At 38.8% G+C, this 16,390-nt stretch overlaps 1 protein-coding gene across 1 annotated transcript in view; it reads right to left on the bottom strand.

Moving 5' to 3' along the window:
- LOC125727120 (brorin-like) overlaps positions 1-10,951 on the bottom strand; it is a 29,739-nt gene extending 18,788 nt beyond the window's left edge. The window contains exon 1 of the mRNA XM_049003829.1: positions 10,586-10,951. The gene's annotated coding sequence lies outside the window, so the exon portion shown is untranslated. The remainder of the gene's footprint in view (positions 1-10,585) is intronic.
- Between the last annotated feature and the right edge of the window lie 5,439 nt (positions 10,952-16,390).

Below are 16,390 nucleotides of genomic sequence, written 5' to 3'. Positions count from 1 at the left end.
GTTATTGAATTTTCAGGTTATCAGTCAGGCTAGCAGACTGTTATGGGTTGAGGTTAGGGGGGCCCAAGTATCATTCATGAATTTTCACATACATGAGGATCTTTCATCCCTAACCCTCGTGAATATGAAGGGGTTACTGTATTTCTAAATAATAATTTAATAGAAATTGATTTAAATATTCATTAAATTATAATAACATTTCATAACTATTACTGAATGAGTACTAGCATCCAATGCATCTTTTGTTTTGTTGTTTTATATCCACTACTGACACTATGCCATATGACCGCTCGTTTGCTGTTCACTTCCAGAAGCTTTTCTTATGTATAGAATCTGGTGCTCCACAGTCTTTAGATTTTCATTTGGGCATTCTTGACTACTCTATCAGCTTTTCTTCTGCATTTTCGTCTGTAATTTCTGTGTGTGCACACAGCCCTGCAGTGTCATGCCCTTTTATGGGGACTAGCAGGTCATTTACATATGCTAATTAAGAACATCTGGCATATGCTTTCAATTTAAGAGGACAATGGAATTCATCATTACAAGAACACATTTGTGAACAATTCTGCAGTTTAAGAACACATTTTGAATCTGAAATAGACTTTCCTTAGAACCATCTTAAGACCAAAGGACCAAGAACAAATTGAAGAGTGAGACCCTATGTTCTGACCCAAGGAAGAAAAAAAAAATTTGGGCCAAAAGTTGAGTTCAAAAAGCAGTTTTTAAAAGGATGCATATTTTATTAAATGCCGCTTGTGCTGGATTGTACTTTGAATGAAACATTTCAATATTTATTTAGTAGTAACAGAAACAGACTGGCGTTTCAACTGTAATTTCTCAGTTCCTCTGAATTTGGCCAAGAAACAAAACAAAATAGCCAGCCTGTTTGGAACCATAAACACCAATTATACACACTAAAGACCAGAGAAAACATGAATCATGTATTTTATTCACCCCAAATACTGAAGCATAGTGACAGGTGTATGTGTTTTAAAATGCAAATGGAACTGGCAAGAACGACTCCACGGATTCTTTAGCAAGACACCTTATACAGGAAGCTCTTTTTATAGTTGTCAGACAAGCTCTACCATAGAAAAATCTTAAGCAGTGACATCAAACATGTCAAGATCCAACAATAAGCACAATATACAAAAACTGGACCCTTGCACAAAAGATCTGTCTGTGGAAAATATACTACTCAGGTGTATGCTGTCCATACTGACTGCAAAGACTAAATTTTAACAAATGAAGACAATAAAATAACAAGCAAAATATATCATTCATGTACTGGTCCTGGGCTGTGGTCAGTATTTCATTGAGCCATGGAACACTGGGGATTTGGCGGAGAGGGGATTCATTTCTAAAATTAAACTATGTATTTTCATGTCACACCTCTTTTTTTTAAACACGACCTCGGACATTTGTGCATCCTGATTGCAAAGAGAGAGAAACAGCTAAACATTAAATCTGGTTCACCGATCAACACCCCACCCCCCGGCTGACAAGCTATACTGCTCTGTACAAATTTTGCACAATGTATGCCGGTTCATGGTGATGTGATCAAATGTAGAGAAACACCCTGGATGAGATGTTCATCACAGGGCAATTTAGAGACTAGCTATGAGACTATGAGACATATATGGCTACCCACAGAGGCACAGTGTTACCCACACAAGGAAAGTATGCTATGTTTAATTATTTAAAATGATTAAAATTTCATATACCATCAAAGTCAGATTTAATCACCTTTTTTACAAATACATTTCAAGGCCAAGAAATGGCTTGTAAACTGAATGAATACATTGTATGCTCTCATTTCTATTTCAATTCCATCATACGGTAGCCAGTTTAAGAACACCTGCTTGCTAATGCAAACAGCCTCCTCCTCCTAAAGTGGCTGCAATTGAACACATATGGCTCACAGACAGGGTGAAGGAGTTCACGTATTTGTTCAACTTTTGGCATTAGAACAGCTAATTTGCCTCATCGAAGCGATTATGAATGCGGTGTGGTTGTTGGCATCATATGTGGTGGATGCAGGGTCGGAGAAACAGCCACTCTCCTAGGATTTTCACATACACGGTCTACAAAGCATGGTATTATGAACAAAAAACATCCAGACAATAGCATTTATGTGACCAGAAACACCTTGCTGATGAGAGAGGTCAGTGGAGACTAGCTAGATTAAAGCTAAAAGGAAGGCCAGCTCAGTACAGCAGTAGTGTGCATAATGGTTTGTCCTAAAACATAACTCATCTACCTTTGAAAGTTATGGAGGGAAAGTGGGTCCTATCCAGTACTAGCTAGCTATTCTGAATAAAGTGGCAATGGAGTGTACATACTATTCGTGTTGTGCAGTGTTTATATTAAAATAGCAAATGCGTGCTACAAAATGCATGCTAGACAGTCTGTAATCCATCCATCCATCTGCGTATCCTAGACGAGGTTACAGCAACAAACAGCAATGATGGCAGGTTGGTGGCAAGATTGGTACTCCAGCCATTGGGGGAAAAAACACTCACCACCCCCTACCTTTTAGGTTCCATTTGGACTAGTGTGGTGCTGAGGTATTGCCCACTACACGGGTGGGGTTCAGGTTCTCATCCTCAAGGTAGTGTGGCGGGTGCAGCAATGCACTGTAATCAGCGCATGCCCCTTACCGCTACCTCTCTCTTCTAAAGGGCTATTCACTATATTACCACTGGCACAGTGGTCCTGCTGTTGGGACTTAAGGTACCCACTTAAATGCCACACAAAAGCTACTGTAGAGAATATTTTAATCAGCAAATGAGACTACAAGCTGAGAAAGGAACACTGCACCAGCAACAGAAAGACAGTTACACTAATTAAAGTTCAGGAATTAGTTCCAGAGTTTTATGAGAAGTGAAATTCCACAATCTAACTGCTGGCAGCAAATGGCCCTGCTGTGGAAATTTTACTGTACAGTACTGTAAATCAAGGTTGCTGCATAATTTTTTTAATTAAATCTTGTACTTCAGCAAATTATGTGTGTGAGAGAGAGAGAGACAGTGAAAACATACTGGGCAAAATGTGTGGCCTTATGCAGCATCTAAATACTGTAAATACTTAACTTTTCCACGTGTATTTTTGGGCTGTGGAGGGTCATGCGCACAGCAGATTGTGTTCATACTACATTTGGCTGTGGATGTGAGTGGTCGCAATTGGTGTATGCATAAAGCACTGATATTTCACTAGAGAAATATCAGAGGAGAGGGCAGATGCATTGCAACAAACACAAATACAACCAGTGTAAACTTTTATGAACAGTTATTAGTCAAAGCCAGGACCCCGCTCCTTTCCCCCCCCACCCCGGAATGTCGGAATAGTTTTGCTTTTTAAAATACCGTATACCTCGGCATAATGTCTGGAAAGTATGAAAAATGACCTATGCGGGTACCTCTGACCCTTGTCATACAACTGTTCACCTTAGCTACTACAATAACAACAACAACAGCTATTCTGATAATCTTCCTCTACTCTTTCGTCGTTGATCACTGATCTGTGAAAGTCAGTGCTGCCACCTATTGGAACTACTTATCTTGCACATGTGCATTCGGTGCACACAAACATGCATAGTTTCTACTAGAGATCTGGACTACATACGCACAGCCCGCAGTTGTCCGCTGCCAGCCCTTCATGACAAAATTTACATCACTTACCCTCGTCCACTAAAATCACACACAAAAAAGTAAATCACCAAACATAACATTCTTATTTTTACTAATATTGCTACAACACTGGTCTTTCATTTTTGTATGTTGCACCAATGTTAAGATAAATGTAAACTACCTTAAAAACTACTATTATCTCAGCCCTAGTATCAGAAATGTTTTTTGGACAGGGATTTTCAACATACTTGGAAACTTGAACCTTCATATCAAATATTTTTTCTGGTTACTAACAAAGTAAATTAAAAGTAAATAATGACTTCAATCTGTATTCTTTTTCAGAAACTATAAGCTAGCAATAGATCATTACACTAAAACTAACTGGAGATTTATTGTGAATAGTAGTAATTTTTAGTATTTTGGATTAAAAGATTTGCTCAAAAATTTGAACAGAATTCTATTTTGTATTTATATTAGCAGTGGGGGGAAAAATAGCGATTTTATGATCGTGATCCTGGGTTTGTCGATTCAATTTCATTTCCTAATATCCCAAGATCGACCTAATAAATTTATTCTTTCATTAAACCCATGACTTTTAAAATATTTTAGCAGAATTTCTTATATCAGTTTTATCATATAAGGAGCATTAATTTCTCTCTTGCCTAAAGGAGGGTTGCAATAGTATTGCACAATCACCTGGCACCACCATTTTGGTACACTATCAGTAGTGGTAGTGTAGTACTTCAGTATGTGAATGCAAACAAGTCAAGTCAAACAGGGATTTATTCTCAGACCAATCAAGTTTGGTACACTGTTTACAAATAACACAATTAGTGTGCATAATGGCTTGTCGGAAAACATAACTCATCTACCTTTAAAGGTTAAGGAGGGAAAAGTGGGTCCTATCCAGTACTAGCTAGCTATTCTGAATAAAGTGGCAATGGAGTGTACATACTATTCTTGTTGTGCAGTGTTCATGTTAAAATAGCAAATGTGTGCTACACAATGCATGCTAGACAGTCTGTAATCCATCCATCCATCTGCTTATCCTAGACGAGGTTACAGCAACAAACAGCAATGATTGGTAAGAAACATTAGAGAAGAAACTAAAGGAAATTATTATAATTAAAATTATAATTAAGACCCTGCAATGGACTGGTGTCCCACCCTGAGCTATTCCCTGCCTTGTGCTCATAGCCTTCAGGATAGGCTCTGGATCCCCCACACCACTGAATAGGGTAAGCAGTTCTGATAATGTATGGATAAATAAAAAGTACTTACTCATATTTGATTATTTTTCTCCTTTTACTTAGAATTTTTGTGCAAATGTTCAATAAAGCATGTACCAAAATATAAAATCTGAATGTAAAAATGTATAAATATTTATTTTGACAATATAAGGTTCATTTTATGGACTGTTGTGTGTGATCTCCACAAGCCCAAAAGGGGGTATTCAATCAGATATTCTGATTTTGATTTCGTGGTGTTCTATCTTTCAGTTTTATAAACATTCAGTATGGTACCTGTTTATGGGTCTCATTAGGTGCCCAGGTCACAGTGGGGTGACCATACATGTCCCTGCCTATAGGACAAACAACTAGAGAAATGTATGTTATTTTTATTTTAGTTCAGAGTGAACCAAAGCTATAAGTATACCAAAATACCACTTAAATAACATTTAAGACAACATGCAAAACAAAACACATTTTTTTAGTCAGTGGAATCATTAAAACCAATAACAAATAAACCAATAAACAATCAAGCAATAAATATGGACTGCTGTAAATACTGTTGTAAATATGGACTGCTGTAAAACACCAGGATAAACGGATTGGACCATGTCAGAAAAGGAAATGCAGTGTACATGTGCTCAAAAAGGCACAAATCAGGCAGGTGGTATGGATCTAGTAGACACGCCCATTGTCCAAATAACTGAAAACGTGCGCGACTTAAAAGAATGCGATTTGCAACCCAACAACATAAACAATAGAGCATAATATGAAATGACACACATTTTTCCATTGTCATGAAATATCGTCATATTACAGCCTAAATCACAATCCTGCAATAAGCCTGAATCCTACACCAGGAAGGGCAGGGCATGAGGCAAGGGACAAGCATGATATAATACAAGTCCATCGCAGGGCAGAGACTCACAACCACACGACACGGCAAAATAGACAACAATTCACCTGACTGAAATTTTCCAAACTGTGGGAGGAAACCAGGACAAATGCAGAGAAAACATGAAACTTCCTCACAAAAAGCTGCCGTGAATCGAACTAATAGTGCCACTGTGAAAGTTTTACTTCTGTTTAATTATCAAAATTCCTTATAACAAAATAAAATTGTTTAAGCAGCAGTAACTAGGGAATATGATAAATATAAAAAACAGATGTAACAAACTAGTTTATAATATGAACACTTGGAAAAAAAATCATCAGGGATATGTATGTACATAGCTTAAAACTGCACAGTATTAAGTAAAAGTTATTTCATCTTAAATGCTCCACTGGAAAATGCCTACATAAGTATATTATGCCTACATAAGTCATGAAACAAGATGCTGTAGAAACAACAACGATGTATTCCCCCAGACGACCCTGTCACCCCCCATCTAATCCCTACTTCTCCCATACCCTTCAACCCCTAATCTCGAGCCCCCTTAAAACTCTCCACACTGCTCTAAAAAATCTTTATTATAAGATCAACCTTGTGTGATTTTTCTCAATGTAATCAGGTTCATTAGATCTGCGTCTGTGCCTGTTCTTTCATGTTCCGCCACTAAATACTTTAATATTGGAGTAGTTTGTCTCAAAATTAAGTAGGCCCCAGATGACCATCTATATAATTCAAGGTCAAGTGTCTTCTCTAGTCATCCTTCCATTTACTTCTACTTTGTAGTGTTGATTCGTTTTTCATGTTATTGGTTTAAAAATGTGAAATTCATCCATATGTGTCTGCAGTTTTAAAAAGATCTGTCAAATACATTTTGAATTCTTGTGATGAGATAAGTGTCTGAATTGACACCATAACTGAAGAAACACTTTAACTGCAGCGAAGGGAAGGGTGACGACAAAAAAATAAAAACCTTCAATATCATTCTCTACAGTGGATACCACTGATGTGGAAAGGCCACTTATCCATAGATGGATTTCCACAAAAAAATGTTTCAAATATGGCCTGTGGACATTGAGGGCTGTTGTTTTTTAATTGAGCAAGTATCTAAAATTGAGAACTACAACATATGCGTCAAAGAGCAAAGTTCAGTAATATTGATTTTATTTTGAAAACAAATTAAATAATCCTTATGTCAACCTCCTCAATTGTTTCAAGTTTAATTTATTTAAGCATCTAAAATTGGATAGATACCAATACCAGGATGGGCTTGAATTAAAAAATAAACTCAGCTTCACAGGCTGAGAGAGAGAAATTTGTCAGGCTGTGCTGCACTGCCCCTGTTTAGTTCCAGATGAAATATTACTTTCCAAGATTTCAAATCCTCCCACAATAACATATCCATACAAATGTACTGCTTAATGTTCAAATGCATCTCCATCTGGTTACATGGTGTCTTGTAAACTATTTCAAGCTACGTATACAGCAGACAAGAACAGACAGCTAGTGGTGAGGGGACAGACCCAATCTGTTATACTGTACCCTGTATATGTTACAACTGGATACTGCTGTTCTGGAGAAATTAACAATACTCTCAGACCGCCTGAGGGCAATTCAGAAATGTCTTTTCAAAAAAACTCTAAAAATCTTCCATCCATTTTCCAAACCGCTTGTCCTACTGGGTCGCAGGGGGTCTGGAGCCTATCCTGGAAGCAATGGGCACGAGACCAGGAACAACCCAGGATGGGGGGCCAGCCCATCGCAGGGCACACTCACACACCATTCATTCACACATGCACACCTACAGGCAATTTAGTGACTCCAATTAGCCTCAGCATGTTTTTGGACTTTGGGGGGAAACCGGAGTACCCGGAGGAAACCCCACGACGACATGGGGAGAACATGCAAACTCCATACACATGTGACCCAGGCGGAGACTCGAACCCAGGTCCCAGAGGTGTGAGGCAACAGTGCTAACCACTGCACCACCATGCTGACCCTCTTACTATCTTGACTTATGTATTTAACATATTAAGTATTAATATGTATTAGTATGTTATTCACATTAACCTACTGATTAAAGTGATCGGTACTTTTGATATTTATGTTTAAGCAATGCATTTTTTTTATTACCATTGTAGAATTAAGATTAACCCTTGTGCAGTGAATATAACAGAAGCTCTTACCCAGTATTTTATCCTTTACAATCAAGTATAACGACGTAATGGTGGTACACAGGGCGTAATACTTTCCGATGTGGTACGTGGTGTAATAACTGAAACACTCCTCCAGATAGTTTTAGATGTCCTGTTTTCAAATCATACTTAAATTCGCACTGCTGATCGATCATTTTCTATTTTTCCACAGAGACTAAAAGTCAAGAATGAGCTTTTCTAATTAGCGCCCCTCCCCTTCCTCCCAGTCAGCAAGTTTTAACTCCAGCTTTTCTTTTCGTTTTTTTTCTTGGCTAAAAAACTGCCCCACTTGGTTCTGGGTGTGTATGTGTATGTGAGCAGGTGATTTCAATATTATTGTTTATCCCAATATGATTTATTTAAAACACTGCATTTTTCTTGGACATTGCCCTAGCCCTGCGGCCAGGCTTTTTGCATGTCAGTCCTTCCTGCTTCAGCAGGTGAGCCTCCAAGTACCTACTGCTGACAGGATTTTGACTGCTGACTACAAACCACACAACCAAGGTGGATGAAGTTCTGAGTACAGATGAGTTAGGCAGAAGACAGGGTTATTCAAGTTCAGAAAACTGTTCAAGATCAGGAAATTGAGCTTAGACACATAGCAAAACCTAAAAATAAACCAAACGTCAGAACCTCAACAAATCCAAATGGCAAAACCAAAGAAAACTAGAAAACTGAGCATGGGTGGATAGTTTATGCCCAGAAAGAAAAAATCCAGACCAGTATTTTGTTTCAACCAACCAGTAGAGCATAAAGGGTCACAGTCACAGAGTACTCAGCTCATTGGTTGAAACAAAATCTTGGTCTGGATTTTCACTTTCTGGATTTGAATTTTCCACCTCTGGCTGAGAAATCAGAAACAGATTCAGAAAACCAAAGCAAGAGACAAGCTCACCAAGGCCAAATAGAAAAGAATAAAATCACAAGTCTGAGCAAGGAGACCGACTAGCACATGCTTAAAAAAAACTGATTGTAAGTGTAAGTGATTATGCATTAAAATGCTCTTTAGGTGGATGTAGCCATGGGGAACAACCAGATCTGTAGCAGATAACTAATGAAATGCATTCTGGGCTGGATGTGACAGCCAGAAACCAAAATTTGATAAGAATTAAAGTAAATCCATCATTCTTCTAACTGCTTATCCTAGTTAGGGTTGCAGGTTCTATAATAAATATAAAAATATGACTGACTATGGTGAGCGGAGATATCTGAGAATCCTAAATATGCTATGACTTGCCAGCATAACAAGAAATCAATGTTAAATGTCTGTACTACTCCTGTGCAGCTATACGTTTAACTGTTGAAAAGATGGTGGCACAGGAGGTAGTGCTATCGTTCGGCAACTGGAGGGTTGCCGGTTCGAGCCCTGGTTCCTCCTGACTCCATCAAAGTGCCTTTGAGCAAGACATTGAACCCCAAATTGCTCCTAGTGAGCAGGTTGGCACCTTGCATGGCAGCCTCCGCCACCGGTGTATGAATGTGCGTGTGGATGGGTGAATGTGAGGCATGAAATGTAAAGCGCTTTGAGTGCTCGTAGGAATAGAAAAACGCTATATAAATGCAGTCCATTTACCATTTGAAAAGTGAGTTAATCCAATGGTGAACTATAGAAAGTTTCCAGTTCAACCTTACATATCACAATTACATATTTAAGTACTGTTCCCAGGGAATCTTCCAGTTCTTTGTTGAGGTAAGGCATGTTGTGCTAAAGTCCTATGAAAATCCAAGCAATTAGGGCCAGTGTGATCACCTGCTATTCCTGGACGTTTACTTGGCTACTCCACCTCTCTCTGGTGATGCTGCCACATGCTGGGTTACCGATCAGGACTTTTATAACTAACTCATACACTATGAACAGACCCCACTCAATCCCATAGTCTCTTTTGTCTTCGGCAGTGCACTGATCACTAAAATGAGCGATCCAAATATAGATGGCTGGGCAGGTCTCCCGTTCGCTGTTCTTTTACTTAGACAAACATGTACTGCACTTAAAAGCTCCGGTGCACTGCAGGAATTTCATGGCCACTGAACCGCGGATGGCACGGCTTTAGAACCACGACGGGAACAACTTAGGCGTCCCGACAAGCTGGCTGCGGTTCGTCGCCGTTTTCTGGGCTCCTGATATGGCTTTAGTGTCACTTTGTAAGGTTTGTTTTCGCACCTGTGGGTCGCGACGTGCCATGCATAAGAAATGATAGTAGAATAAGCTTCACACATGAAGATTGTCTGACGGAGTATTACCGCGCACCGCTTATCATACGAAGCAAGGCTGGGTTTTATCGTTGTAAAGTTTGGAAAAAATACCCTCTGTCAAGTGATTACTTATCGCCCGGGTGAAAACTGGCTAGGTATATAAAAATATATTAACAATATGAGCCGAGGTCGACCCGTTCTAATAACTTTTATATTGCTTTTATCACTATATGAAGACTAAGAAAAACAAACCATGTCATTAACCGTTTAGACTAATGAACAGCTTAGAACGTAATAATTATTTCCTATTAAGCAAGATTGACGCCGCCAATGTTGAAGTTGTACGAAATATCGGTGAATAACCAGATGTTGGTGTGATATATGCCATTGCCAAGTATCTATTTACAAATAAATAAGGAATTTGATGAAAAGCAGAAAGGCTCCGCTTACCGCAGTCCGTCGCCCCGCTCCGTCAGTTGGCTTCCAGTTTAAAAGCACAAGCTGCCGAGCGCGTTCCGGACAAACTCCAGGCGAGACACGCTCGCGATTCCCCGCGCGTATCCCGCACACGCCTGCATCTGCAAGCCTGTTTAACGTATGTAGGAGGAGGGTCGATTCAGTGCAAGTCTGGTTCGCATCGGCAGGAGGAGGAGGCTCGGCTCTCTTTGAGGAGACAAGCTAAGCCGTTTCATGGAGCATCCCCCCTCCCCAAGAGTATCTGTCATTTGCTGTTGCAAGCAGCGAGCACCATAAATCCCAGCCTTCGACAGTTTAGGAAATGACACAGGCAAACACAGATATATTACGCATAACAAACGCAGGCACACATTCTAGGTAATATTATTTTACAAATAATGTGTTATTTTCAAACCCTAGCTGGTACAATATGGTAATTAACAGTAATTTAAATACTTAATGACATACTTCATTGGTTTAGTCAGAAACGAGCAGAGTGAACTCGTGATTGTACGAACCAATCCTACATCTGGAATAAGGTATATAGTTGCAAATACTATTATTGTGAAATATTCCAAATGAATGTTGGCTTTAGGTGAATAATAAAATCAAACGTTTGTTGGGAAACAAGAAATTTTGGAGATTTTAATGACATTTACATGTATATCTTAGGTTTTCGATTGTAATGGCGTCCCGTGATCAGTCGTCAAATCATTTTTGTACCGTATCGATTCACAGTCAAATTTTCACATATTATGCACAAAAACTAACATGTAATCCTAATAATAATATACTATTACTTAGAGAGAAGATGTGTTTTTTCCAGTTTCATACTATGCTCACCTTTTCAGTTTTGTTACAAAATGGTCATATTAATATGGATATATCACACAAATAATAGTGCGCCGTGGCTTTATCTAAAGAGTGGTTCTTAATTAAAAGTCCTTCTTGCCTGCATGGTCTTTTATACCTACAGCCTCTGTCCCCTGTGTCTACCTGTCTTAGGCTAGCATCTGCCTGTCCACTCCCTCAGTGGGTCTCAAACACACACCTGTTAATTCTTACGTGAATAAGTGGATGTTGCCGATGTCTGTCAGAGCTCCTTCTAGATGTAATCGTGCCTCTGATCGCTGTCAGTACATCTGGACTGAATTCCCAAACCACAAAAGCAGCACTCATTAAGTATGCATGGTTTGCATTAAATTTAATTACTTTATTCTTTTATATGAATACATTGAACTGTATCAGAAAAAATACATTCCACTTCACTCTCTGTATATGCAAAGAAATACCACATACTGTTTAAAAATGTATTTGATAAAACGGTTGGGAATTGGACCATTTAGTTAAATAGAATATGGCAGACTCAAACGAAATGGAGGACATCGTAAGATATCCATCTTCAAACCATTTTCTTGGTCAGGATTGCGGGAGCCTTCCTCAGGGAACACAGGATGCAAGGCTGGGGTATATCCTGTATGGATACCAGCCCATCAGAGGGCACATTCTGTAGGAAGTTTAGAGGTGCCAAAATCCTAACTTCATGAATGTGGACTGCAGGAAGACACCCCTGTGACACAGGGAGAATGTGTAAAAGTCCCTCCACATCTGGGATGTGCAAGGCAAGGTGAGGGGTGCCAGAGCATCTGCCTGTTTTGCTTGAATTATTGAAAGTGTCTCCCTGATTGTGCCTTTTTCAATCATCAACGATAATGTGAATAATACCAACCCCCCAGGTGCAGCACCCCCCCCCCCCCCAAACAGTCTCGGCACTGACCCACTCCACATGAAGAAGGGACATGAACCCCCAACCTTGGTGATGTGAGGTAACAGTGCTGGCCACCGAGCCACCAGTGATGATGAGATCCATTTGCAGTAACACCATGTTTACCTCCCATATCTCTACCATTTGAGTTGTTTTCCAAAAACACGCAGTAGGTCATAAGGCAGATACAGATAAAGAAAACCAAACCCATGTTGTGATCTGAATCCATAATCCAAGTACAGACAGGTCAGGAAGTTGATAAAGCACCATGGGAAATTCTTTCTTATACATCCTCCCCCTCAGCAACAGTTAGACGATGTCAGTTTCCACTGTTATGCTGATAATACCCAAATTTATCTAGTACTAAATCTATTCATCACCACCAATGCCCCACGCGGAAACCTATCTGCAGTCACGACCCGAAAGACCCGAAACTTTCTGAAGTTCACCTGCGATAAAATTGAACTCAACCTCATTGGTTTTAAATCCATCCTTTATAATGTTACCTCTATTTCCTTACATATCAATTGTATGGCAGTCTCCTCACTGTAAAATTTTGGATCTCTTCACTTACATGGTTTACATGGTCTTGCTTCCCCTTTATCAGTCTGATCTTCTTTTCTCAGCCCTATTGCATTTGCAGTCTATGATCTTTCTCTTTTGAAGAAAGAGTTCCTCTGTCCACACCCTACAGCCTTGGTGATTGAGCCTTCTCTAGCATATCCCCCTCATCTGTGAAATTACCTTCCTCTGGATGTCTTCAGGTATCTCCTCAGAGCGTTATTGTTTTCCAAGTCTTTCTAGTTTTTTTTTTTTCCACTAAACGCTCTTCCTTCAAGCACTTTTGATCAGCATTTTCTCTGCTTTGTTAGCATTGCCCACTATGTTTGTCTTTCTTGTTTCTTCACTTTTATATCTTCCATCATTTCAAGTTGTACTTGTCTGAATAAACTGCAATACTACCTTTTCACTAATATTGTCCAACCACTATTAATTTTCATATATTTCACCAAATAGCCACCCTTTGCTCTGATTACTGCTTTGCACACTCTTGGCATTCTCTCAATGAGCTTCAAGAGGTAGTCACCTGAAATGGTTTTCCAACAGTCTTGAAGGAATTCCCAGAGGTGTTTAGTAAGTGTGCAAAGCAGTAATCAGAGCAAAGGGTGGCTATTTTGAAGAAACTAGCATATAAAACATGTTTTCAGTTATGTCACCTTTTTCTGTTAAGTACATAACTCCATATGTGTTCATTCATAGTTTTGATGCCTTCAGTGAGAATCTACCAATGGTCATGAAAATAAAGACAACACATTGAATGAGAAGGTGTGTCCAAACTTTTGGCCTGTACTGTATTTATTCAGAATTTGTACTTTGTATTTTCTTTTAAACTGACTTATGTTTTTACTTTGTTTTAATTCTTCTGTAAACTGTTCCATAATTTAACCCCGGCTATTCAACTAAAAGTAAAACAAAGACAATATATTAAATTTTGAAACTGAGAAATGTTATTGTTTTATGACAAATATATGCTCAATTTGAATTTGATGCCAGCAACACATTTCATAAAATTTGGGACAGGGGCATGTTTACCACTGTGTTGCATCACCTCTTCTTTTAATAACATTCTGTAATTGTTCAGGAACTGATGAGACAAGTTGATGGAGTTTTGAAAGTGAAATGTTGTCCTATTCTTGCCTGATATAGGATTTCAACTGCTCAACAGTTTGGGATTTCCTTTGACGTATTTGTTTCATGATGCGCCAAATGTGAAAATAACTTTACAATCCTCAGAACAAGGTCATTGTAAATACTTCATATTCTATTAAAATGAGGTTATGGGGTCTTATTAAACACTGTCATCCCCTGTCATGCTCCAATGTAGAATATTCATACTGTAGTTTAGCTGTGAGAATAATCACTGCATATTGCTATTTGTGTTAGGAAGATATGTCACTTCCTAGAAGGTTGCCACAATAGTCACATTACTACTGGGTCCTTGAGCAAGGCCCTTAATGCCAAGTACTCCAGGGGTGCCAGATAAATGGTTAACCCCAAACACTGGCCTTACCTGTACATTTGTGTGTGTCTCCTAGGAGAGCAATTGGATCTACAAAGACTGAAGTTTTGTTATACTTGCAGCCTGACACTGCAGCCTAAAATGACAAGAACATTAGCTTTGGAATCATGCTCTCTCCACAACTGACTTTTTAAAAATTTCATGGAAAAACCCAGAAAACAGACAGCGTCGGGTCATTTTCTCGCCTCTTTCAGGTCCTGCCTGACTTGTGTCTGCAGAAGAGAGAGATGAAGTCAAGGGCACACCACTGTAGGGCTCACAGCAATCCACCTCAGAAAATTAATGAGACACTGCACTGTTTGTGTTGGGAGTTCTGACAGGAATGAGATCTCACCTGTATAGATCGCCACACACGTACAATACTTCAAATGGGAAAGGTGTGATAACACATAGGTCTCTGTCTCTCTGCATCGGGTTGTGTACGAGATATACAGATGCCATTGTCCACTGTTTGTGTGTTTACTAGAGACTGAAAATTTACACCCAGTTATGCAAATCATATGAAGATTTCATTTTTGTTGTAAATTCCTGATCCCAGAAAAGAATGCTTTGTAAACATACTCATAAGCATCAGTAAGACAATAATACTAGGGCCTTCAAACACCAGAAAAAGTGGACAATGAGATTTCCATATTTGTTTTAGTTACAAAGTTTTATAAAAATGTGCACAGCTCTGCTGCATTGTAATGATGAGGAGCCTGAAACCAAATGCAAAGCAAGACATCTTTAAAGATATAAGCCAAACTCGTAGTTAAAAACCAGAAAACAGGGATGGAAACCAGGCAGACAGACAGAATGTGAGATATAATCCAACACTGGAGTCGATAAACAAAAACTAGTGAGGCAGACAAAAAAAGATTCTAAACAAAATCAAGAGTCGGAATCAAATTAAAAACAAGCCAGGGAAGAGGCAGTTGAGCAAAGCAGAGACTGTAATGACAAGAAGTACACGATATCTCACAAGTGTTCAAAGGCAGGAAGAGGATAAATGTATGCATTGAATAATTAAGGACAGGTAGTCTCAATATAATAAGGAAAGGCAGCGTGCAGGACAACTGAGCATAATGGACATACATGAACCTCAAATACTTCCCATATTTACATATCTAGGTAGTAGATTGTTATGTCTAGACTGCTAGAATATAATTGGGCAACATTAAGATCAGCCATTTCTCTATCCCAGAACTGTTCTGTCACAACCTGCAAAAGTGACTAATTACAGGAAGTCTGAGTTCAGCTTTTTCTGGGAAGTAATTTGGCTTAACACTGCGGTGTCCAGGCTCCTAGAGAATCAAGTTAATTACTTTTATTTTGCTTCTCTCCTTCAGAGATCAAGTTGGGGGAAGCATAAAGAAAATTTCCCCAAGGGAATCAATAAGTTGATATTATATTTATTTATTTATTTATTTGCTTTGTACAGTTTCATTCTCTGTTTAAATGGATAACCTTTATTTTACCTAGAAGGTTAAATGACCTAGATAGAATATGCATGCTAACCCACCACTGAAGGTGACCATCAAAGATGTTTAATTTTTCAGCTTGCAGGATGAATTAAGCATTTTATTATAACAACACATTATTATAACTATTTTCTATAAAGCAAGTCACATTATTTTAACTTAAAGCACTTTTACAAAGAGTATATAACCATAAATCTGGGACAAACCGATATTTGCTCCATTTAGCCTTTAATTATGTTGCTACTCCATTCCTTTTTTTAATCACAGACTTCTTTCTGGATGAACAGAACAGCGTCTCTGTTCACAGCTCAGTTCATATGACTTCCGACAGGCGTGAGGATGGTGGCCAGGCATCCACACAAGACCTCGCAATAAATTCAGAGGCTAAAATCAGGACAATTTCCTCGGGAACTCACTTGTCAAAATAAATATATTTCATCTCATTTAACATTTTCAACTAGCTTACTCAAAGCTTCCTTCGAAATTCCCAAACT

This window comes from Brienomyrus brachyistius, unplaced genomic scaffold, assembly GCF_023856365.1.
Source record: "Brienomyrus brachyistius isolate T26 unplaced genomic scaffold, BBRACH_0.4 scaffold86, whole genome shotgun sequence".
In the NCBI taxonomy this organism is placed as follows: Eukaryota; Metazoa; Chordata; class Actinopteri; order Osteoglossiformes; family Mormyridae; genus Brienomyrus; species Brienomyrus brachyistius.
Note: the sequence above shows the minus strand (reverse complement) of the source record. Positions and strands in the feature narration are given on the sequence as shown.